General features: G+C 42.7%; 1 long non-coding RNA gene across 1 annotated transcript; it reads left to right on the top strand.

Moving 5' to 3' along the window:
• Nucleotides 1–519: 519 nt before the first annotated feature.
• On the top strand, nucleotides 520–1,923 carry LOC111590292 (uncharacterized). The gene is made up of 3 exons (XR_002749389.2): nucleotides 520–955; nucleotides 1,034–1,161; nucleotides 1,251–1,923. It is a non-coding gene; the product is annotated as an uncharacterized lncRNA (long non-coding RNA).
• Nucleotides 1,924–26,083: the final 24,160 nt, after the last annotated feature.

Raw genomic sequence — 26,083 nt, 5'->3', positions numbered from 1 at the left:
ATCTTCGGAACATCGAATCCAGTATCGTTTGGGTTGAGCCCTCGACGTCTTGCCTAAACTATAATTGTTCCGTCACTCCACTGCCGCGTGTCCGACATGCTAGTGTCATGGTGGTTCTTGGGCTCGCGGGCTGTTGTTGTGATCATCTTCTAGATTTTTCAATTGTATCCCGTTTAAACACTAGTTTTGGAGTTCAGACTTTAATAACCTTTCGGGATGTCGAGTTTATGTTGGTTCAAGTTAATCGATGAAACGAATACGAATTTGGCAATCTCAACTCAATCATGTTATTTTGTCCTGAACAAATTAATTAGAACCGAAGCCGAATGATTTCAAATCAGTTGGTTGTTCTATTTCGTAATCTGGAAAATGAAATTGGGATCTAAGTATATTTTGGGTTGGCTCAATTGAACTCTCACAAACCTTAGAGTTTGAAATGTGTTTATGATTAACTCTTGTGAACTTTTACAAAATTTAGGAGTTAGATATTTGCACATAATGTTTGTTGAAAGAAAATAAAGAAAAGGTGGGAATAATCCTTCTCTCCCCTCCTTATCCTCTCCCCACGCCACTCTCCCTGGCATCTTCCCACCGCCGCCCCTCTCATCTCCCTCACGCCCTCTCTCTGGTGCTGCAGCTCGCCCCCCCCTCTGCTCACCATCTCCTCCCTGGTTCCCATGGCGCCCTCCCCTTCTTGGTGGCCGACGCCCCTCCCTCCATGGAGCTCGCCTCTGCCATGACCGCCCTCTGCCCCCTCCCTTGCTGTTCTTATGGCAGCCCCTCTCCATGCCAAGCTCGCCCTCCTTCTGTGCCCAACCCTAGCTCGCCCCAGCCCCTCTCCCTGGCTTCCCTTGCTCTGTTTTCCCCCAGCCCTAGCCGAGCTCGCCCCTGCCCTAAGTTCTCAAGGCAGCCCCTCTGTGTTTTCCATGGCCGGCACCCTCCCCATCTTTTGTAGGTGAGCCTATGTCCCTTGCTGCGGATTATGTTGTGCATATGTGAGTAAGTGCTGAAATATATATGTTCATGTGTGCAGATTGGAAGAAAGGATTCCTGTGAGTGTGAGAAGAAGCAAATCCCAGCATAACGCATGCTAGGTGTTCGACGAAATGTTCAAATTGGGATTGTCGTTGATATTGTGGATCTGAGTCGCGCTTTGTATTGGTGAGCCGATTCCTTGCTCTTATTCTTTGGTTCTATGCCTGAAGTGATTAGATGTATTAAATACGATGAATCTCTTGTTTGTAGCACAGGTGTGTCGTGGTGAATATCTCTAGATCCGCGACTATGTCTGTGTGTTTTGTTCTATGGTGACGTCAGGAAAGTATCTTTCCTCTCTTTCCCTTGTCTTTGTGATGCTTTGTTGTATGCCATATGTTTGGTGAATGAATATGTATAGAAGGATTAAATTGTTTAGGCATATGCATAGCATGAATAAAATGAGTTCTTCTTGTGTGATGATATACTGTATGGAATGTGCTTGATTGGATATATGTGTATGCAAAGTATGATTAATTAGTTCTTTGTTTGCATGAAGTGAGAGTAGATTTAAAAATACTAGGTTATATGAATTGAATGGATTCATGGTTATAATGTATAAGTAATCTATATATGTGATTAGGAAGTGTCAAGCATGAAAGTTGTAGAAGTAAATATGAACCCAATTGGAATGTTTGCTGTTTGGACTGCGTGTACAGTTTTGATTGTGCAACTAATCTAGTGAAGCAAATCATATTTCCTGTGAAAATGTTATATATAAAAGTTGTAGATAACCTCCTTATCTTGCTCATGCTAAAATTTCATTACCATAGGCCCAATAATCTGAAAGTTTTGCTTCTCCCAAGTTCAGTATCAGAATCTGTCCAGATTCTGTACAGATTTCGAAAATGGCCTTGTTTGCCCAAGTTAAACTTAGAATCAGTTCTTATAAATTATAAAGAAGTTGTAGTACTTTCTTAAGCTTTCCAACAAGTTTTGGATCACCCTTTTTGGTGGTCTAGAAGTCAAGTTATGGTTGATTGAAATGTGATGACTGAATCTGTCCAAATCTGGACAGCAATGTTTGTTTGTATTGACTGACTTTGATATATATTGAATCAACCTAAGATGTTTACAAATGAGTTGTAGACAATTTTATAAGCTTTCTAGAAATTCTTGGATCACCTGTTTTGGATGCCTAAATCTCCAGTTATGAAGTTTTGAAGTGAGTAGTCAAATTCCGTCCAAATCTGGACAGCATTATCATTTAATACTGATTGACCTTTTTAAGTGTCTAATCTCATGGTGATGATAATACCAAAGTTGTATAGGATTTCTTAGGCTTTCCATAAAGTTTTAGTTCACTATTTTTGGATGAATATTTTGTGAGTTGTGAACAAAACAATTGACTACTATGTGCTGTCCAGAAAATCTGCAATTGAGCACTTGATTTTGTTCTTGTTTGGCTAAGTAGGAATAATTAGTTTTTGATTCTTGAGTGATGAAGACTTGTGGCATTTGAAATGTTTCTCCAAATGTCGTGTTGCATATGGTTGAGTTTTTTCTTTCTTAATGTGTGCTCTAAACCTATTAGTTTGGGAAGTGATGTGCCTGTACTTAGAGGGATCATCGTGATTTTGTGCTCGTGGTAGTATACAACAAAAACATGTGCTTTTATCTTAACGTCTGTTTGGTATATATTGTGTGTTTTTGTGATAAATATATTGCAAAATCTCTCTCTATATATATATCTACACCTGACTCTGCAATATATAGGACATCGCTCGAATTGTTTATATGCAGGAATAGGTTGTACAAATAATTTGAAATTGACATTAACCACTAGGTGGCCACCCGTCATTGTTTTTTACCATAAGGAGTCTCATTTTCCAGTTCTTACTGAATATACAAATTTATCTGAATTTCGATTGTTTTTCTGCTTGTGAACCTTTTAGGTTCTGCACAACAGGACTTCCTAGCGATGTCACCGTTGAGGTTGGGGATATGTCTTTCCACCTTCACAAGGTACTGTCCTTTTTTCTGTGGATGTCTATAAGCCATTAAGTATGCATTTACTGTTAATGAGTCCTACAATTTAAACTCTTTAGAGTTTTATTTGTTTAAGTCAGTAGCTACGAAAAACTGTCAAGATACTGGAAAACTGTTCAAAGTGCATGAGAGACGAATAAACTTTATGTAACATGCAAAAGTTATCCATTCAGATCCTATAAGAACAAATAAACAGTTCCTTGGTTTGAATGAATCTCTTGTCATATTCTGGATTCCTGTATTTTCCTGGTGTGTGCAAGAAATAAAGCAAAAATGGTTATATCCCTTTTGCTGCTTGTTCCCGTCTAGCAAATGTTCTCTGTCCATATCCTGTTGCAACAATAAACAGTTCCTTGCTTTGAATGAAACTTTCATCATACTTTGTTTGACTTGGTGTTTCCTGTGTAAAGCTTCTTCTACTGGCATTTATGAAAGAATATGAAAATGGTTATAACCTTTTATTTCTGTTCCAATGCTTTTGCTTCACTTTCTTGCCTTGTATGCCTTTAATTAACCTTTTTACATGTTGATTATTTCCTCCATAACAGTGTTTGTTTCATTGCAGTTCCCTTTACTTTCAAAAAGTGTCTTTCTTGAACGGTCAATTGAAGAAAATTCTGACCAAGAAGAATGCATCATCAAACTAAATGACATTCCTGGGGGTGCCAAGTCATTTGAGCTAGTTGCAAGGTTCTGCTATGGTGTGAAAATAGAGCTTTCACCTGCAAATGTTGTTTACCTACGGTGTGCCTCAAAGCATCTAGAAATGACTGAAGAAGTAGCTGAGGAAAACCTGATTTTGTGAATATATAATTGTGATGCTTTTGTGAATATATAATTGTGGTGCTTTTGTGTTTATGTGATGGATCTATGACTGTGGTATACTGATTAACTGTGTATGTCTTTATGATTTGTGTATAAAAATATGTGATTTGTGGTGCTTAATTAAATGTATATTATTATTAATAACAACTGTAAAAAGGGCGACTTTCTGTTGGTTGCTAAATGTATAGTATGACGACTTACAGTTGGTTGCTAAATCTATAGTACAACAACCCACGGTTGGTCGCTAAATATACAATATTAGCAACGGACGGTCGGTCGCTAAAAAGATATCGGTCGCTAAAGCCTTTAGCGACGGCACTTACAGCGACCATCCTTATGGGTCGCTAAAAGTTTTTAGCGACCAACCGTAGGTCGCTGAAGGCCGTTTTAGCAACCAACCGTAGGTCGCTGTAAGTGAACCGTCGTGTAGTGAATTTTGATAAGCCTTCTACGAGTTAACTAATTTTGATTTTAGTGTCTTAATTGAGTTTTTTTTGTTTAGAGCAAACTTATTCAAAATAGTAGAGGGATTTTCATCATCGCTATCACTATTATTCTCACTAGAGGATAGTTAGTTGATGTTACCACGTGCTATGACACACTTGTGAATTGTGATAAAAGTATGATTAAGGGTCATTGCGAACCTCTCTTGTCTTGGGCTTCATCAACATTTGATGAATCATCCCAAATCTTGATTAATGTTAGAGCCTAAGCCTTGAACATCTCTTTCTTATCCTTGGATGTGGGCGTGTTTAGACATTCTTCCGCAAAGTGCCCTCTCTTACCACATCCAAAACATATGCTATTTAGGTTGTATTCAACTTAGATGGGCACACCGATTATGTTCGGCTGGATATATTTTTAGCTGCAGCTGCAGCTATGTCTGCTCTAGCTATTGCGGCCACTTAGCATTTAGTCCATTATTACCATATTTAAGAAAATAATAAGAATCAAACTTGATAAAAGATTTAGCTTTATTCATTCATAAGGACATGGACACCAACTACATGATCAAAGCTCAATCAATGATAGAGTCTCAAACCATGTAGAGTTAAGTCCTATTTATTCGTGAGTTCGGTTCGGGCTGCAAGAGTGGGTCTCACGAAAATGAAAGCTCAGACCACATACGGACTCCGTTTTGGGTGTTTAGATATCGTTGGAAAGTTAAGAAAATAAGATTTTTAACCCAACTGGTCCCACGTCAGATGATGCTCAGAGTCGACGTGAATTGTCGTAAGAAGATAACGTCTAAAATCTCCTAGAAATCAACGACACCTGTTTTTGGGCCCAAAGGCCTTGTACACCCTAGGGTTGCTTGACCACCCCTTGGCCACCGCCTAGCCGTCTTCCTTGTTTATATATTCAGTAGTATCTATTAGATTAGACGGGTTTTGCTTAGATTATTTTTTTATATAGTTTCACCGCCTCGTCAGTTTGTGGAACCCCACATTCTAGATCTTTATTATACATCTGCAGTTGTCAATTCAATTGAATTGCGTACTTTCAAGTTCTTGCTTCTGTTCTTCGATTTGCATGCAGGGATTAGCCTTCTTGGTGAGGTCAACCGGATTGTGACACTGTTGATAACTAGAGAAGTGGTGCTAAGGTTATAGGGTTTGGGTTTCTGTGATCTGAAGCCGGATTGGTGCGTCGAATCTCCAACAAATCGATAATTGTCATGAACCTGACGGGAGACTAGGGAACGTGTCCATCATTTGGTAATCAGAGCTTCAAGTATACCATCAGGATCATATCTATTACCTAGTTCAACTGTTTTCGCTGTATCCCATAGTTCACCGCCATGTTTGTTGCCGGTCATATAACCTTTTGTGCCATAGCCTTTCCATAATTTGGTTTCAGACTCCATTGTATTGAGTTTGTGTCCTAGATCTAGGTCTTGTTGCTGGTTTTAAATTGTGTTTTTAATACAGTTTAAGTTTGCATCTAGGGATTGTGTCCTTATTCATCTTGTCATTCTGTTTTTACCCGATTAGATTTTGTCTAGTTTGATATTTTAATCATAAATCTCAAATACAAACTCGGAATTTAGGGTTCTTGTACTTTCTTTAAAGCTTAGAAAATTGTCTACAACTTTAACAATTACGAGATTTCCTGAAAACAATAGTATCAATAAGTTATTTGTACTGGAAGTAATTTGTTTGTTATCCCGAAATTTCTGACTATCCTTTTTTCGGGATCAATATTTCCACTTCCTTTATCCAAAACAGACATCCATATATATAAAAGAAAAAGGAAAAGATGACCTACAACTTTCATGTTGTGAGTTTTTTTGTTTGCAGTTGCTAAATTTTTCAAACAGTCTGTTGAAGTTAGAGCTGAAAATATATGATAGACAAACACGATATTTTTGGTACTCTTGTGTTGCATCTTGTTTCTACAGCATTTTTGTGGGGGGAAATAGAACATAAAAGGAAAGTGCAAGAAAAAAGACGCACAAAACAAATAAGAAAAAAACCAAAAGTGTGTATCTGTTGTGTCCTTTGTGCTTTAGATACGTCACTTGCTTGCTTAAACTAGTTCTTGGAACACGTTTAGGCAACAACTTTGAAAAGTGCTTTGGACACTTATTCAATAATGCTATATGTTACTAACTTATGTACCATATATAGTTATTTCTCTTTGTGTGGCTTCCAAGCTCCACATATATACTTCAGATCAGTACAGAAAAAGATCCTTGTAACTTGGTGCCACTGGTTGTACCGTCCACTATTTTGCTTTGGTAAGAACATTTGTGAGAGCTTCGTAAGACGCTTGTCCATGGCATCAAAATGAGCTAGTCGTCTAACTTTGTAAACGTTGAGTGGCATGTATACAATTAATCCTAGAAAAAATATACATTTTTGTGTTTTCTCGTTTTCTACTAATAATGACAGGTTACATTGATTCACACAACGGGAGCATGAACACATTTGATAGCCATCGTTGCACAGGTTATATACTTTCATGCCTTCTTTCATACTATGGTTATGGTTCTAAAAGATATATTAGGTGGGAAATTCATATGGATGATATTTTTTTGCAAAGCATCGTATGTGTGAAAGAAGAAAAATTAAGAATGTTGTTAGTTGTCTTACTTCTTAGCTCTAGATTGGTGGAAAAATATTTGTGACTATGATGAATATCCACTAACCTATAAATATATGAAATGTTGTATGCGAAATAAATTTGTTTCAGATTCCTATACTATGAAGTTAATTTGTGACTTACACCATATAAAATAACATGACAAGACAATTGAGTAGTATTATGATGCATTGAATACTTTATGGTTGCACTGTGGTTTGGATGAATATGAGAAAAGAAAGAAGGAAATATTTTTAAATGGTCTTAATGATGAAATTCGTGATATTATTGTTGATATGAAATATAACTCTCTTAATGTTTTATTTAGTCTTGCTTGTGAGGTTCAGAGTAAAAGTAAATATGGGTGGGAACAACTTGCTCAAAATGAAACAAATGCATGTCTTGATTAAATTGAACGTCTTGACACACATATTGTGGAGGTTTCATTTGCTACTAACTTTACAAATGATGTTAAGAACATGGATGAAAGCAGCAACATGAAGGAAGAGAATGAGCATGAGTTAGCTTCTTTTTCACACATGCCACTATGCACTGAAAAGGTAAACAAAGGTAATGACATGTGTTCTATGATATCTCAAGGTGATAAAACTTTGGATGAACCAAATTTGTCCACATTTCATGCTATTGTAGAACAATCTATAGTGGGACATAGTTCTAATTTAACTTTGTCAAGTGATGATTGTCTTGTTATTCCTTGTGATAAAGAAGAGTTCTGTGATGATAATACTATTATTTCTACTCCACGATTTGAGAACAAACTCGATAGTGTGTTGATTTTGATTCTATTAATTGTGCTGAAATTAGAACTTTCAATCCCATAACTAATGTGCATGAGGAGCTGGAATTGTTATCTTCTTTAAATACTTTGGGATATATTGAAATTGATGTTCTATGTAATATGAATATATTAGAGGAGAAACTTTCTTTTAGTTCTGATTTGACTTGGATATCTAAACATACATATCATTTTATTGGAAGATATAGTTGTAAAGGACAATATATGGTACATCGACTATATATTTATTTGAATATGAAATCTCCTTTTATCATGAAACAATATGATGAGTTAGAGGTATGTGTTAAAACTAGCCATATCACATCGAGTTCCACTTGTTCTTCTTTGTATGTTTTGCAACGATAAGGCCTCTACGGTGCTGGCTGTATTGATGGCCATTGCCATGAACCCTCCCGTCCTTCCTCATCGAGCCCTGAGTCAGGCACGCTCTGTGCGCTTCTGCCCGACTTTGGGCACCGACGAGGCGAGACCTATGTCATGCCTTCCTTGAGCCCGGACGACTGTCCCAACGGGGCGTCATTCCCATTAGTGTGGACGTGGTACACCGTTCAGCCCCTGGCTCCCGACACCGCGACATGGAACCTCTGTCTTGCTATAGCACGACGAGGTCAAGAAGGCCTATGATTTCTCGGTAGCTCTTCATTCAATGTTTCTACTTTGGGGAGTTTATCTAGAAATGTCGCAACGGATGCGACGTTTTGGCTCTCCCAAGGGAACCATGGTGGTTCAGCCCCGTTGCAGTTTAGACGGTGGCAGACTCTAGTTGTCGTAGCATGCGTCTGCCCAGCGCCTCAACGTGCCTGCCCCATTCGTCTTCGTTGTATCCATATCTTCCAGTTGCGGGACTTTGACTGCTCTAGGAAGGACTTGATCCTGAAGGCGACTCTTGAGAAGGAGGGGCAGATGTCGCAACATGCATTGTGACACTAGTGGGGTCCCCTTGGGGCTATCAATTTGTGGGGAGTTGTCCTCCAGCGGGTTGGCCACGAGGCACTCTTAGGCCGGATTGTGGCTTGCCCCACGAGATGGGGAGCTAAGTCCACCCTCCACCCCGATAGGAGGAGGTATGGAACGAGTCATGGACGAGTTCTAGCATCCCCATGATCTCAGCGCAAGCGGGTTGCAGTGCGCATCGCCGCCCTCCACCTCCCTGAGGGAAACCAAGGCAGAGGCCGCCGAAGCTTCCGGCAATGTCGAGCGGGTCACTCGGTGGGGGAACTGGGGCTTCCGAGAGCCTGATCATTATTCCCCAGTCGTTGATGACAAAGTCAAGACTCCTAAAACGGATGGACGTTCTAGGGGGCCCAAACTACGCCACTGTCGTTGCTGGCCATCTAGAGCCTAGAGAGTTCGTTGAGAACGCGCAAGTCCCCTACGTGGCACACCAACTATCGGTGTTTCAAACCTCCACTCCGACATGTAAATTTCTATGTGCGCGTTCTAGGCTCCGAATGGTGTGCTTAGTGGGCACAAGTTTTATACTAGTTTGGGCAAATGTCCCTACATCCAGTTTTCGGTGGCTCGCGCTACCAGCACCTTTGTTACTCGATGCTCGTAGTAGGGTTTACAAGTGGGTTACAAGAGGGCGAGAGAGAGAAGAAGAGCTCCCAAGTCTCTTATGCGAGGGTGGACCTAAAGGACTACTGAAAGTCGCCTAGAGGGGGGGTGGATAGGCGGAAACTGAAATTTACAACTTTAAACGCACTACAAGCCGGGGTTAGCGTTAGAATAAAATCCGAGTCCGGGAGAGAGGGGAAAACAAATCAACCAAGAAAATAAAGCGGATGACACAGTGATTTGTTTTACCGCAGAAGCCTCACTCGGTCTAAGTGACTGTTTGAGAGAGGGAAAGGGTTAAAAGAGACCCGGTCTTTGTGACCACCTCAACGGGGACTAGGTTCTTTAGAACCGAACCGCGGTAAAACAAATCACTGTGTCATCCGCTTTATTTTCTTGGTTGATTTGTTTTCCCCTCTCTCCCGGACTCGGATTTTATTCTAACGCTAACCCCGGCTTGTAGTGCGTTTAAAGTTGTAAATTTCAGTTTCCGCCTATCCACCCCCCCTCTAGGCGACTTTCAGTAGTCCTTTAGGTCCACCCTCGCATAAGAGACTTGGGAGCTCTTCTTCTCTCTCTCGCCCTCTTGTAACCCACTTGTAAACCCTACTACGAGCATCGAGTAACAAAGGTGCTGGTAGCGCGAGCCACCGAAAACTGGATGTAGGGACATTTGCCCAAACTAGTATAAAACTTGTGCCCACTAAGCACACCATTCGTTGCTGGCCATCTAGAGCCTAGAGAGTTCGTTGAGAACGCGCAAGTCCCCTACGTGGCACACCAACTATCGGTGTTTCAAACCTCCACTCCGACATGTAAATTTCTATGTGCGCGTTCTAGGCTCCGAATGGTGTGCTTAGTGGGCACAAGTTTTATACTAGTTTGGGCAAATGTCCCTACATCCAGTTTTCGGTGGCTCGCGCTACCAGCACCTTTGTTACTCGATGCTCGTAGTAGGGTTTACAAGTGGGTTACAAGAGGGCGAGAGAGAGAAGAAGAGCTCCCAAGTCTCTTATGCGAGGGTGGACCTAAAGGACTACTGAAAGTCGCCTAGAGGGGGGGTGGATAGGCGGAAACTGAAATTTACAACTTTAAACGCACTACAAGCCGGGGTTAGCGTTAGAATAAAATCCGAGTCCGGGAGAGAGGGGAAAACAAATCAACCAAGAAAATAAAGCGGATGACACAGTGATTTGTTTTACCGCGGTTCGGTTCTAAAGAACCTAGTCCCCGTTGAGGTGGTCACAAAGACCGGGTCTCTTTTAACCCTTTCCCTCTCTCAAACAGTCACTTAGACCGAGTGAGGCTTCTTCCTTAATCTCACGAGTCACTTAGACCCCGCGAGGATCACCACACAATTGGTGTCTCTTGCCTCGCTTACAAAGCACTTGAGAGTAAGAAGTGAGAAAGAAAAGAAAGCCAAGCCAAGCAAACAAGAGCAACAAGGAACACAAGGAATCCTCTCACAAGTCCTAATGAGCTAGAGTTGAATTTGAGACTTTGAGCGGATCGATCACTTGAATTGTGTCTTTGGAGTGAAGTGTATTGCTCTTGTATTGAATGCACAGTTGTGAATGCTTGGATGGTTGGAGTGGAGGTAGTTGGGGGGTATTTATAGCCCTCAACCACCAATTCAACCGTTGGGGGTGGCTGCTGTCGATGGGCGCACCGGACACTGTCCGGTGCGCCAGCCACATCACTCAACCATTAGGGTTCTGGAGGTTTCGACCGTTGGAGCTTTGTCTTCTAGTGGCACCGGACAGGTACTGTTCACTGTCCGGTGCGCCTCTAGCGGCTGCTCTGACTTCTGCGCGAACTGTCCTCGCACTGTAGCGTTTGCAGGTGTCCATTGCAGTCGACCGTTCCGCTGTTAGTCGTTGCTCCACTGGTGCACCGGACAGTCCGGTGGCACACCGGACAGTCCGGTGAATTATAGTGGAGCCACGCCTGAGAAACCCGAAGGTGAAGAGTTCAGAGTTGCACGGCCCTGGTGCACCGGACACTGTCCGGTGGCACACCGGACAGTCCGGTGCGCTAGACCAGGATACTCTTCGGTTTCTTTGCTCCTTTGCTTTTGAACCCCTTTTTATTGGTTTGCGTTGAACCTTTATGCACCTGTAAAATATATAATCTAGAGCAAACTAGTTAGTCCAATTATTTGTGTTGGGCATTCAACCACCAAAATTATTTATAGGAAAAGGTTAAACCATATTTCCCTTTCAATCTCCCGCTTGGTGATTGATGCCAACACAAACTAAAGCAAATATATAAGTGCAGAATTGAACTAGTTTGCATAAGGTAAGTACATAGGTTACTTAGAATTAAACCAATTTTTACTTTTACTAGATATGCATGGTTGCTTTCTTTTATTTAACATTTTGGACCACGCTTGCACCACTTGTTTTGTTTTTGCAAATTCTTTTCGAAAGTCTTTTCAAAATCTTTTTGCAAATGGTCAAAGGTATATGAATAAGATTGCAAGAAGCATTTTCAATATTTGAAATTTCTCCCCCTGTTTCAAATGCTTTTCCTTTGACTTAAACAAAACTCCCCCTGAATGAAATTCTCCTCTTAGCTTTCAAGAGGGTTTTAATATCAATTGGAACTTATACTTGGGATGCTTTTTAAAATGTATCAATTGAAAATCAACATACCAATTTGAAATATATCAACTAAAATATTTCATCATAAGATATTAATTGAAAAGACAATGGTGCGGTCCTTTTGCTTTGGGCTTAATATTTCTCTCCCTTTGGCATTAATCGCCAAAAACGGAGACTTTGTGAGCCCTTTACTTTCTCCCCTAATGGTACAAATAAATATGAGTGAAGATTATACCTAAGTGGAGAGTGGTGTGGAGTGACGACGAAGGGTAAACAATACCGATAGAGTGGAGTGGAAGCCTTGTCTTCGCCGAAGACTCCATTTCCCTTTCAATCTACGACTAGGTATAGAAATACACTTGAAAACACATTAGTCTTAGTCATAAAAGAGATATAATCAAAGGTATATAAATGAGCTATGTGTGCAATGTTTCAATCAAAGTTCCGAGAATCAAGTATATTTAGCTCATTCCTAGGTTTGCAAAAGGTTTTCTCATCTAATGGCTTGGTAAAGATATCGGCTAATTGTTCTTTGGTGCTAACATAAGCTATCTCGATATCCCCCCTTTGTTGGTGATCCCTCAAAAAGTGATACCGAATGTCTATGTGCTTAGTGTGGCTGTGTTCAACGGGATTATCTGCCATGCGGATTGCACTCTCATTGTCACATAGGAGAGGGACTTTGCTCAATTTGTAGCCATAGTCCCTGAGGGTTTGCCTCATCCAAAGTAATTGCGCACAACAATGGCCTGCGGCAATATACTCGGCTTCGGCTGTAGAAAGAGCTACTGAGTTTTGTTTCTTTGAAGCCCAAGACACTAGGGATCTCCCAAGAAACTGACAAGTCCCTGATGTGCTCTTCCTATCAATTTTACACCCTACCCAATCAGCATCTGAATATCCTATTAAATCAAAGGTGGATCCCTTGGGGTACCAAAGACCAAACTTAGGGGTGTAAACTAAATATCTCATGATTCTTTTCACGGCCCTAAGGTGAACTTCCTTAGGATCGGCTTGGAACCTTGCACACATGCATAGGGAAAGCATAATATCCGGTCGAGATGCACATAAATGGAGTAAAGATCCTATCATCGACTGGTATACCTTTTGATCTAAGGATTTACCTCCCGTGTCGAGGTCGAGATGCCCATTTGTTTCCATGGGTGTCTTGATGGGCTTGGCATCCTTCATTCCAAACTTGTTAAGTATGTCTTGTATGTACTTTGTTTGGCTGATAAAGGTGCCTTCTTAGAGTTGCTTGACTTGAAATCCTAGGAAATACTTCAACTCCCACATCACAGACATCTCAAATTTTTGAATCATGATCCTACTAAACCCTTCACATGTAGATTTGTTAGTATACCCAAATATAATATCATCAACATAAATTTGGCATACAAACAAATCTTTTGCAATGTTTTTAGTAAAGGGAGTTGAGAGCACCTAGAGGGGGGGTGAATAGGTGATCCTGTGAAAACTTAAACTTATAGCCACAAAAACTTGTTAAGTGTTAGCACAACAATCGCCAAGTGGCTAGAGAGGAGTCTCAACAAAACACAATACCACAAGAGATCAAACACAGAGATGACACAGTGGTTTATCCCGTGGTTCGGCCAAGACCAACGCTTGCCTACTCCACGTTGTGGCGTCCCAACGGACGAGGGTTGCAATCAACCCCTCTCAAGCGGTCCAAAGACCAACTTGAATACCACGGTGTTTTGCTTTGCCTTTCAATATCCCGTTTGCGAGGAATCTCCACAACTTGGAGCCTCTCGCCCTTACACTTGAGATTCACGAAGAAATACGGAGTAAGGGAGGGAAGCAACACACACAAATCCACAGCAAAATGCGCACACACACGGCCAAGAATCGAGCTCAAAAGACTATCTCAAAGTTCTCACTAGAACGGAGCTCGAATCACTGAGAATGACAAACGAATGCGCAAAGACTGAGTGTGGATGATCAAGAATGCTCTAAGGTTGCTTGGTGTTCTCCTCCATGTGCCTAGGGGTCCCTTTTATAGCCCCAAGGCAGCTAGGAGCCGTTGAGAGCAAATCTGGAAGGCCAATCTTGCCTTCTGTCGTCGGGTGCACCGGACAGTCCGGTGCACACCGGACACTGTCCGGTGCCCGATTCCCTTCCTAAAATGGTGCGGCCGACCGTTGCTGATCTGGGAGCCGTTGGCGCACCGGACATGTCCGGTGCACACCGGACAGTCCGGTGCCCCCTTCCGACCGTTGGCCCGGCCACGTGTCGCGCGCAGATTCCGCGGCCGACCGTTGGCCCGGCCGACCGTTGGCTCACCGGACAGTCCGGTGCACACCGGACAGTCCGGTGAATTTTAGTCGTACACCGCCGGTGAAATTCCCGAGTGCGGCCAGTTCGCACAAGCCAGCTTGGCGCACCGGACAGTCCGGTGCTCCCAGACTCAGCAAAGTCTTGGCTGCTCGAGCCAAGACATTTCCAATTGGATTTTTCCTGTTTCCATCACTTAGACACAATACATTAGTCCATAAAACAATGTACTAAGTCCGAGAAACATACCTTTATCCTTGGTTTGTACTTTGTTCACCATTTTACATTTAAGCACTTGTGTTAGACACTAAATCACCAAAATACTTAGAAATGGCCAAGGGCACATTTCCCTTTCAATCTCCCCCTTTTTGGTGATTTATGCCAACACAACATAGAGCAAGTAGAACAAATACAAAATCGATTCAAATAAGAACTCTAATTGTTTTGATTCAAATTTGACATATATGGATCACTCTTTGCCACCACTTGGTTTGTTTTTGCAAATCAAACTCAAATCTCTATCTCTAAGTCAAACACACATGTTGAAGCATAAAGAGAGTCATTCCAAAAGAGATTGATCAAAGATTTCAAAAACTCCCCCTTTTTCCCATAATCAACACTTCTCCCCACAAGAAGCCAACTTTTGACAAGAGAGACAAAGAGTTTTGACAAACCAAAAGCTCTATTCTACTATTTTCAAAATCTCTCAAGTGGTAGCTGATCCATTTATCACTTTGGCCTTTATTTTCTCCCCCTTTGGCATCAAGCACCAAAACGGTATAAATCTTGGCCCTTAAACCCCATCGCCTCACCAAAATCTTCAATAAGAATACAAAGGCAATAAGAGTACACGAGATGAACTTGGAATAGGTTACCCTCTCATCGGAGTGCAGTGGAAGTCTTTCATGGTCCAAGTCCACCTTTTCCCTTTCAATTCTCCTTCGAGACTAAATCAAGCAAACTCAAACATATGGTTAGTCTCAAAGGGTCAAGTTGTAACACAACTCCCCCTAGATATGTGCATCACTTACACAAGGACTTGTGAGGTCCAGGGAATGTTTGTACAACTTGAGCACCATAATTAAGCAACAAAATGCAGAATGAACATGATCAAAGGCAGAAACACATGTATGCTACAATTCAATCCAAGTTCCGCGAATCTAAGACATTTAGCTCACTACGCAACCTGCAAAAGGTCTTCTCATCTAGAGGCTTGGTAAAGATATCGGCTAGCTGGTTCTCGGTGCTAACATGAAACACTTCGATATCTCCCTTTTGCTGGTGGTCTCTCAAAAAGTGATGTCGGATGTCAATGTGCTTTGTGCGGCTGTGTTCAACAGGATTTTCCGCCATGCGGATAGCACTCTCATTGTCACATAGGAGTGGGACTTTGCTCAGATTGTAGCCAAAGTCCCTGAGGGTTTGCCTCATCCAAAGTAGTTGCGCGCAACACTGTCCTGCGGCAACATACTCGGCCTCAGCGGTGGATAGGGCAACGGAGGTTTGTTTCTTAGAGTTCCACGACACCAGGGACCTTCCTAAGAATTGGCACGTCCCTGATGTACTCTTCCTATCGACCTTACATCCAGCATAGTCGGAATCTGAGTATCCAACCAAGTCAAAGGTAGACCCCTTTGGATACCAGAGCCCGAAGCAAGGCGTAGCAACTAAATATCTAAGGATTCACTTCACTGCCACTAAGTGACACTCCTTAGGATCGGATTGAAATCTAGCACACATGCATACGCTAAGCATAATATCCGGTCTACTTGCACATAAGTAAAGTAACGACCCTATCATTGACCGGTATGCCTTTTGATCAATGGACTTACCTCCTTTGTTGAGGTCGGTGTGTCCGTCGGTCCCCATCGGAGTCTTTGCGGGCTTGGCGTCCTTCATCCCAAACCGCTTCAGCAAGTCTTGTGTGTACTTTGTTTGGGAGATGAAGGTGCCGTCCTTGAGTTGCTTCACTTGGAACCCAAGGAAGTAGTTCAACTCGCCCATCATTGACATCTCGAATTTCTGCGTCATCACCCTGCTAAACTCTTCACAAGACTTTTTATTAGTAGAACCAAATATTATGTCATCGACATAAATTTGGCACACAAAAAGATCACCGTCACAAGTCTTAGTGAAAAGAGTTGGATCGGCTTTCCCAACCTTGAAAGCATTATCAATTAAGAAGTCTCTAAGGCATTCATACCATGCTCTTGGGGCTTGCTTAAGTCCATAGAGCGCCTTAGAGAGCTTACACACATGGTCGGGGTACCGTTCATCCTCGAAGCCAGGGGGTTGCTCCACGTACACCTCCTCCTTGATTGGCCCGTTGAGGAAAGCGCTCTTCACATCCATTTGGTACAACCTGAAAGAATGGTGAGCGGCATATGCTAGCAAGATACGAATTGATTCTAGCCTAGCCACAGGAGCCAAAGTCTCCTCAAAGTCCAAACCTGCGACTTGGGCATAACCTTTTGCCACAAGTCGAGCCTTGTTCCTCGTCACCACCTCGTGCTCGTCTTGTTTGTTGCGGAACACCCACTTGGTTCCCACAACATTTTTCTTGGGACGAGGCACCAGTGTCCAAACTTCATTGCGCTTGAAGTTGTTGAGTTCCTCCTGCATGGCCAATACCCAATCCGGATCTAGCAAGGCCTCCTCTACCCTGAAAGGCTCAATAGAAGAGACAAAGGAGTAATGCTCACAAAAATTAACTAATCGAGATCGAGTAGTTACTCCCTTGCTAATGTCACCCAAAATTTGGTCGACGGGATGATCCCTTTGAATCACCGCTCGAACTTGGGTTGGAGGTGCCGGTTGCGCTTCTTCCTCCATCACGTGATCATCTTGTGCTCCCCCTTGATCACACACCTCCTTTTGATGAACCTGTTCATCGTCTTGAGTTGGGGGATGCACCGTTGTTGAGGAAGAAGGTTGATCTCGTTCATCTTGTTCCTGTGGCCGCACTTCTCCAATCGCCATGGTTCGTATAGCGGCCGTCGGAACATCTTCTTCATCTACATCATCACAATCAACAACTTGCTCTCTTGGAGAGCCATTAGTCTCATCAAATACAACGTCGCTAGAGACTTCAACCAAACCCGATGATTTGTTGAAGACCCTATACGCCTTTGTATTTGAATCATAACCTAACAAAAACCCTTCTACAGCTTTGGGAGCAAACTTAGAATTTCTACCCTTCTTCACTAGAATGTAGCATTTGCTCCCAAATACACGAAAGTAAGATACATTGGGTTTGTTACCGGTTAGAAGCTCATACGAAGTCTTCTTGAGGAGGCGGTGAAGGTAGACCCTGTTGATGGCGTGGCAAGCCGTGTTCACAGCTTCCGACCAAAACCGCTCGGGGGTCTTGAATTCTCCAAGCATCGTCCTCGCCATATCGATTAGCGTTCTGTTCTTCCTCTCTACCACACCATTTTGCTGTGGTGTGTAGGGAGCGGAGAACTCGTGCTTGATCCCTTCCTCCTCAAGGAACTCCTCCACTTGAAGGTTCTTGAACTCGGACCCGTTGTCGCTCCTTATCTTCTTCACCTTGAGCTCAAACTCATTTTGAGCTCTCCTGAGGAAGCGCTTGAGGGTCCCTTGGGTTTCAGACTTATCCTGCAAAAAGAACACCCAAGTGAAGCGGGAAAAGTCATCAACAATAACTAAACCATACTTACTTCCTCCTATGCTTAGATAGGCGACGGGTCCAAAGAGGTCCATATGTAGCAGCTCCAGGGGTCTTGATGTGGTCATCACATTCTTGCTGTGATGCGCTCCTCCCACCTGTTTACCTGCCTGACAAGCTGCACAAGGTCTATCCTTTTCGAATTGTACGTTAGTCAAACCTATCACGTGTTCTCCCTTTAGAAGCTTGTGAAGGTTCTTCATCCCCACATGTGCTAAGCGGCGATGCCACAGCCAGCCCATGCTAGTCTTAGCAATTAAGCATGCATCTAGACCGGCCTCTTCTTTTGCAAAATCAACTAAGTAAAGCTTGCCGTCTAATACACCCTTAAAGGCTAGTGAACCATCACTTCTTCTAAAGACAGACACATCTACATTTGTAAATAGACAGTTATATCCCATATTGCATAATTGACTAACCGATAGCAAATTATATCCAAGAGACTCTACTAAAAACACATTAGAGATAGAGTGCTCATTAGAGATTGCAATTTTACCTAACCCTTTTACCTTGCCTTGATTCCCATCACCGAATATAACTGAATCTTGGGAATCCTTATTCTTGACGTAGGAGGTGAACATCTTCTTCTCCCCCGTCATATGGTTTGTGCATCCGCTGTCGATAATCCAGCTTGAACCCCCGGATGCATAAACCTGCAAGGCAAATTTAGGCTTGGGACTTAGGTACCCAACTCTTGTTGGGTCCTACAAGGTTAGTCACAATTGTCTTAGGGACCCAAATGCAAGTTTTATCTCCCTTGCATTTTGCCCCTAATTTCCTAGCAATCACCTTTCTATCCTTTCTACAAATTGCAAAGGAAGCATTCAAAGCATGATATATTGTAGAAGGTTTATTAACTTTCCTAGGAACATTAACAACATTTCTCCTAGGCATATTATGAACATCATTTCTCCTACCAACATTTCTATCATGCACATAGAAAGAACTAGAAGCAAACATGTCATGAGAATCAAAATCATATAAGCATTGTAACTCCTATAAGCATTTTTAGTTTGTCTCTTATCATGGTACATAAAAGCATGGTTCTTTTGCACACTGCTAGCCATAGGGGCCTTCCCTTTCTCCTTGGCGGAGATGGGAGCCTTATGGCTTGTCAAGTTCTTGGCTTCCCTCTTGAAGCCAAGACCATCCTTAATTGAGGGATGTCTTCCAATTGTGTAGGCATCCCTTGCAAATTTTAACTTATCAAATTCACTTTTGCTAGTCTTAAGTTGGGTATTAAGACTAACCAATTCATCATTAAGTTTGGAAATTGAGACTAAGTGTTCACTACACGCATCAATGTCAAAATCTTTACACCTAGTGCAAATCACAACATGTTCTACACAAGATGTTAATTTACTAGATTTTTCTAGCTTAGCATTTAAATCATCATTTATGCTTTTTAAACTAGAAACTGAATCATGACATGTAGACAACTCACAAGAAAGCATTTCATTTCTCTTAATCTCTAAAGCAAGTGATTTTTGTGCTTCTACAAATTTATCATGTTCTTCATATAAAAGGTCCTCTTGCTTTTCTAATAGCCTATTCTTATCATTCAAGGCATCAATGAGTTCATTTATCTTATCTATCTTAGATCTATCTAAGCCCTTGAATAAGCAAGAATAGTCTATGTCATCATCATCACTGGACTCATCATCACTAGAAGAAGCATAAGTGGAGTCTCGAGTACTCACCTTCTTCTCCCTTGCCATAAGGCATGTGTGACGCTCGTTGGGGAAGAGGGATGACTTGTTGAAGGCGGTGGCGGCTAGTCCTTCATTGTCGGAGTCGGAAGAGGAGCAATCCGAGTCCCACTCCTTGCCTAGATGCGCCTCGCCCTTTGCCTTCTTATAGTTCTTCTTCTTCTCCCTCTTGTTCCCTTGTTCCTGATCACTATCATTGTCGGGACAGTTAGCAATAAAATGATCAAGCTTACCACATTTGAAGCATGAGCGCTTCCCCTTTGTCTTGGTCTTGCTTGGCTGCCCCTTGCGACCTTTTAGCGCCGTCTTGAATCTCTTGATGATGAGAGCCATCTCTTCATCATTAAGTCCGGCCGCCTCAATTTGTGCCACCTTGCTAGGTAGCATCTCCTTGCTTCTTGTTGCCTTGAGAGCAAGAGGTTGAGGCTCATTGATTGGACCGTTTAGAGCGTCGTCGACATATCTCGCCTCCTTGATCATCATCCGCCCGCTTACGAATTTTCCGAGTACCTCCTCGGGCGTCATCGTCGTGTACCTGGGATTCTCACGAATATTGTTTACGAGATGAGGATCAAGAACGGTAAAGGACCTTAGCATTAGGCGGACGACGTCGTGGTCCGTCCATCGCGTGCTTCCGTAGCTCCTTATTTTGTTGATAAGGGTCTTGAGCCGGTTGTAAGTTTGGGTTGGCTCCTCTCCCCTTATCATTGCGAATCGTCCAAGCTCGCCCTCCACCAACTCCATTTTAGTGAGCATGGTGATGTCGTTCCCCTCGTGAGAGATCTTGAGGGTGTCCCATATCTGCTTGGCATTGTCCAAGCCGCTCACCTTATTATACTCTTCTCTGCACAAAGATGCTAATAGAACAGTAGTAGCTTGTGCATTTCTATGGATTTGTTCATTTATAAGCATAGGGCTATCCGAGCTATCAAATTTCATTCCATTTTCTACAATCTCCCATATGCTTGGATGGAGAGAGAATAAGTGACTACGCATTTTGTGACTCCAAAATCCGTAGTCCTCCCCATCGAAGTGTGGAGGTTTGCCAAGAGGAATGGAAAGCAAATGCGAATTCGAACTATGTGGAATACGAGAATAATCAAATGAAAAGTTCGAATTGACCGTCTTCCTGTAGTCGTTGTCGTCGTCCTTTTGGGAAGAAGTAGACTCATCGCTGTCGTAGTAGACGATCTCCTTGATGCGTCTTGTCTTCTTCTTCTTCCCATCTTTGCGCTTGTGGCCCGAGCCCGAGTCAGTAGGCTTGTCATCCTTTGGCTCGTTGACGAAGGACTCCTTCTCCTTGTCGTTGATCACGATTCCCTTCCCCTTAGGATCCATCTCTTCGGGCGGTTAGTCCCTTTCTTGAAGAGAACGGCTCTGATACCAATTGAGAGCACCTAGAGGGGGGGGTGAATAGGTGATCCTGTGAAAACTTAAACTTATAGCCACAAAAACTTGTTAAGTGTTAGCACAATAATCGCCAAGTGGCTAGAGAAGAGTCTCAACAAAACACAATACCACAAGAGATCAAACACAGAGATGACACAGTGGTTTATCCCGTGGTTCGGCCAAGACCAACGCTTGCCTACTCCACGTTGTGGCGTCCCAACGGACGAGGGTTGCAATCAACCCCTCTCAAGCGGTCCAAAGACCAACTTGAATACCACGGTGTTTTGCTTTGCCTTTCAATATCCCGTTTGCGAGGAATCTCCACAACTTGGAGCCTCTCGCCCTTACACTTGAGATTCACGAAGAAATACGGAGTAAGGGAGGGAAGCAACACACACAAATCCACAGCAAAATGCGCACACACACGGCCAAGAATCGAGCTCAAAAGACTATTGTTGGGTCTATGCTTCGTCGCCGAAGGTCTTATAGAAAGAAGTGGTCCTCGGATGAAGCTGTTTGTATAAGATAGCTGAAGGTTCCTCTTCGTAAAGCTTCGGCGTTACAAACCGACTTAAAGATAGAATGACCTTTTAGTCCATAAAGGTCTGAGTCAATGTTGTAAGTTTTTATAAGGGGCATACTTGTAATTCCTCACAGGCTGCGTCCTGTGCCTATAAATAGTGAACAGTATTCCGTTACTGTTCGGGCATTCGATTAATTGCAATCGCATCTCTCGGAATTCAACTCTTTGCCAAGGCAAAGGTATTATTGTATTCAATGATTTTGTATATTAAGTAAATGCAATGTAATCCATCTATGACATGTTTATTCCTCTTATACCTTTTATTTTATGTCATTTTATAATCTTTACCGGAATTTTATTACGAAGGTTCGAGCTTCGTAATTATGCTTTTATCAACCTTCGTCCAGGATTCATTATTCTCAAAAAGAATAATGTTTCATAGACGAAGGACATTGACATTTAACATTTTATGTTGCCTTGTTCTTAATTCTAAGCATTTGAGAACAAGTCTCCAACATTGGCGCCCACCTCCGGTGAACTCACTTCCACTTTTTGAGCTGATGGCTTCGTTCAACGACCAAGCTCGAGCTGCTTCGGACCCGAAGCTGGTGCTCCCGATCACAGGTGGCTCGTCCTCAGAGCCAGCTAACAAGAAGCAGAAGAAAGAAGCACAGAGAAGGGTACAGCATGTTGGGGTGCAAGGACCCTTCATCAAGTCAAGATGGTCTCACATTCCCATTACCTTCTCCCAAGAGGACCTTCAGCTCAAAGATTACCCACACAACGATGCCATGGTTATCTCTTGTGTTATCAAAGGATTTCTGGTCCACAATGTCTTGGTTGACACAGGCAGTGCAGCTGACATCATATTTGCTAAGGCCTTCAGACAAATGCAAGAGCCAGAAGATAAGATTCATGATGCTACACATCCTCTCTGTGGCTTCGGAGGAAGACAGATTGTAGCCCTGGGCAAGATCACCATGTCAGTGACCTTCGGGTTCATCAACAACACTAGAACTGAACAAGTTGTGTTTGACATTGTTGACATGGAATACCCTTACAACGCAATTATTGGTCGTGGTACTCTCAATGCCTTCGAAGCAATCCTTCATCCTGCCTATCTTTGCATGAAGATACCTTCGGATCAGGGACCCATTGCTATCCATGGAAGTCAGGAAGCTGCAAGAAGGGCCGAAGGCAATTGGACTGACTCAAAAGCAATCCATAACATAGATGGAGCTGAAGCTTGTGAACAGTACAAATTCAGAAGGGAGAAAGCAGCTTCAGCAGATCAGCCGAAGCCTATGCTCTTATGTGAGGACATAGCAGAGCAGAAGGTGCTGTTAGGCTCTCAATTGTCCGAAGAGCAGGAGAAAACCTTGATAAGGTTTTTGTTCAATAACAAAGATGTTTTTGCATGGTCAGCCAATGATCTATGCGGAGTTAATAGAGATGTTATTGAGCACTCACTCAATGTCGATCCATCCTTCAGACCAAGAAAGCAAAGGCTTCGGAAAATGTCAGATGACAAGGCCGAAGGTGCTCGCAACGAAGTCAAAAGACTCCTCAGTGCAGGAGTTATCAGAGAAGTGAAGTACCCAGAATGGCTAGCTAACACTGTTATGGTAAAAAAGGCCAATGGCAAGTGGCGAATGTGCATCGATTTTACAGATCTTAACAAGGCTTGTCCGAAGGATGAATTCCCACTACCAAGGATAGACTCTTTAGTTGATGCAGCAGCTTCTTCAGAGCTCATGAGTCTGTTAGACTGTTATTCAGGCTATCACCAGATTTGGATGAAGAAGGAAGATGAACCGAAGACTAGCTTCATAACTCCAAGTGGCACATATTGCTATCTTCGGATGCCTGAGGGGCTCAAAAACGCTGGAGGAAGTTTCAGCCGAATGACTGCGAAGGTTCTCCAATCTCAAATAGGCAGAAATGTGCTAACTTATGTTGATGACATCATTGTCAAAAGCACGAAGCAGGAGAATCATATTGCTGATCTGCAGGAGACCTTCGCCAGTTTCAGGCAAGCTGGCTTAAAGTTAAACCCAGAAAAATGCGTCTTCGGAGTAAAGAAGGGGAAATTTCTTGGATGCTTGGTTTCAACAAAGGGAATTGAAGCTAATCCAAGTAAAATAGAAGCTATACTTCGGATGGAGCCACCAACTACAAAGAAGGGGGCTCAAAGATTGACAGGAAGATTGGCATCTCTCAATAGATTCATATCCAGATCAGCAGAGAGAAACTTACCATTCTTCGAAGTACTGAAATCAGCCGAAGTTTTTCAATGGGGACCACTCCAGCAGAAGGCCTTCGAAGAGCTGAAACAGTATTTAATAAATCTAACAACATTGACTCCACCAATGCTAGGGGCTCCTTTATTATTATATGTGGCAGCTTCGCACTCAGCGGTAAGTGCAGCGCTTGTCCAGGAGAAGCTTGATGGTCAAGTCAAAAGGCAGGCCCCAATATATTTTGTATCCGAGGTTCTTAGTTTGTCAAAGAAAAATTATACAGAGCTGGAGAAGGTATTGTATGCTGTCTTGATGGCCTCCAGGAAGCTTCGGCATTACTTCCAAGCTTACAACATAATTGTTCCTTCATCACAACCTCTGAAGGATATTATGAGGAATCGAGAAGCTACTGGAAGGATTGGAAAATGGGCTGCAGAGCTCAATGAATTTTGTATTGAGTATGTTCATAGATCTTCGATTCAGTCACAGGCGCTGGCAGACTTTATTGCTGATTGGACGCCAGGGGCTCAGGAGGAGGAAACGAATAAAGACAACGAAGCCTGGACAGTGTTTTGTGATGGATCTTGGGGAACCTTCGGAGCAGGAGCGGCTGCTGTGTTGGTTTCACCTTCCAAAGTCAAAACTTGTTATGCGGCAAAGCTTGATTTTAATTGCACAAATAACATTGCTGAGTACGAAGCATTGATTCTAGGTCTTCGGAAGTTAAAAGCAATGGGAATCAGAAGGGCCATACTTAAAACTGATTCCCAGGTTGTTTCGGGTCATATTGACAAAAGTTGTAAGGCTAAGGATCCGAAGCTTGAAAAATATCTCGATATGGTTCGAAGAGTTGAAGCTTCCTTCGAAGGGTTTTCTGTCAAAAATATCCCTCGAGGACAAAATGAGCATGCTGATCTGCTAGCTAAGTCAGCAGCACAGGGGCTGCCGTTACCTTCGGATGTGTTCTTCGAAACAATAAAAGCACCTTCAGTGGAACTTCTTGAAAGAGCAGTTCTTAATATATCTCCTGTTTTTAGCGAAGATTGGAGAACCGAGATCATCTCTTACCTTCAGGGTAAATTCCTTTCAGATGACGAAGCTTATAACAAGAGGATAGAGGCAAGAGCTCGTCCATATGTCATGATAGAAGGGGAGTTGTACAAACATGGAGTTTGTACTCCGCTGCTCAAATGCTTATCCAGAACCGAAGGTATAGAATTAATGAAAGAAATACATGCAGGCCTGTGTGGATCTCACATCGGATCTAGGCCGTTACTTGGAAAAATTTTCCGCCAAGGGTTTTATTGGCCGAAGGCAGCTTCGGATGCAGCAGAATTGGTTCAAAAGTGCGAAGGTTGTCAGAAATGTGCAAGAGATCAAAAACAACCTTCGTCCTTAACACAGCTCATACAACCCACTTGGCCATTGCAAAGGTGGGGCCTTGACTTGTTAGGTCCGTTACCACCGGCCCAAGGGAACCTGAGATATGTTGTAGTAGCTGTGGAATATTTTTCTAAATGGATTGAGGCGAAGCCTTTAGCCACAATAACTTCGGCTACCGTCCAAAAGTTTTTCTGGCAGAATATTGTTTGTCGTTTCGGGGTGCCAAAGGCTATCACTGTGGACAATGGGACACAGTTTGACTCCGAAGCTTTCAGGGATTTCTGTGACCAAATTGGTACGAAGATCCATTTTGCATCAGTTAGGCACCCGGAGTCAAATGGACTCGTTGAAAGAGCCAACGGCATTATAATGACAGGAATCATGAAGTTAATCTTCAATCAACCCAGAGGAAAATGGCCAGATCAGTTAACCAAAGTGGTGTGGAGCCACAACACGACAACATCAAGGTCTACAGGCTTCACTCCATTCAAGTTGTTATTCGGTGACGAAGCAATAACTCCAGAGGAAGCTAAAACCGGATCAATAAGGATAGTAGCTTCGGCAGAATCAGATTCCGAAGCTGCTTATTCTATAGAAAAGGATGCTTTAGAAGGGATCAGACTGCAAGCCGTGGAGAATATCAATAAATATCAAGCCGAAACAGTTAAATGGCGCGATAGAAAGGTTCGGCTAAAAAATATTGAGCCAGGGCACTTGGTGCTTCGGAGAGTGGCCAACCCAGAAACAGTGGGTAAATTGCAGTTGAAATGGGACGGACCTTTCTTAGTAGCATCTTCGTCAAGACCCGGTTCATACAGGTTGAAGGATATGGACGGCAACGACATTCCTAGGTCTTGGAATGCGGATGAGCTTCGGCGATATTATGTATAATTCGATGTAATTTTTCATATTTCTTATTTTTTCTTTCATGGCACCCTTTTCCTTT

The sequence above is a fragment of the Zea mays genome, chromosome 10, assembly GCF_902167145.1.
Source record: "Zea mays cultivar B73 chromosome 10, Zm-B73-REFERENCE-NAM-5.0, whole genome shotgun sequence".
Taxonomy (NCBI): Eukaryota; Viridiplantae; Streptophyta; class Magnoliopsida; order Poales; family Poaceae; genus Zea; species Zea mays.
Note: the sequence above shows the minus strand (reverse complement) of the source record. Positions and strands in the feature narration are given on the sequence as shown.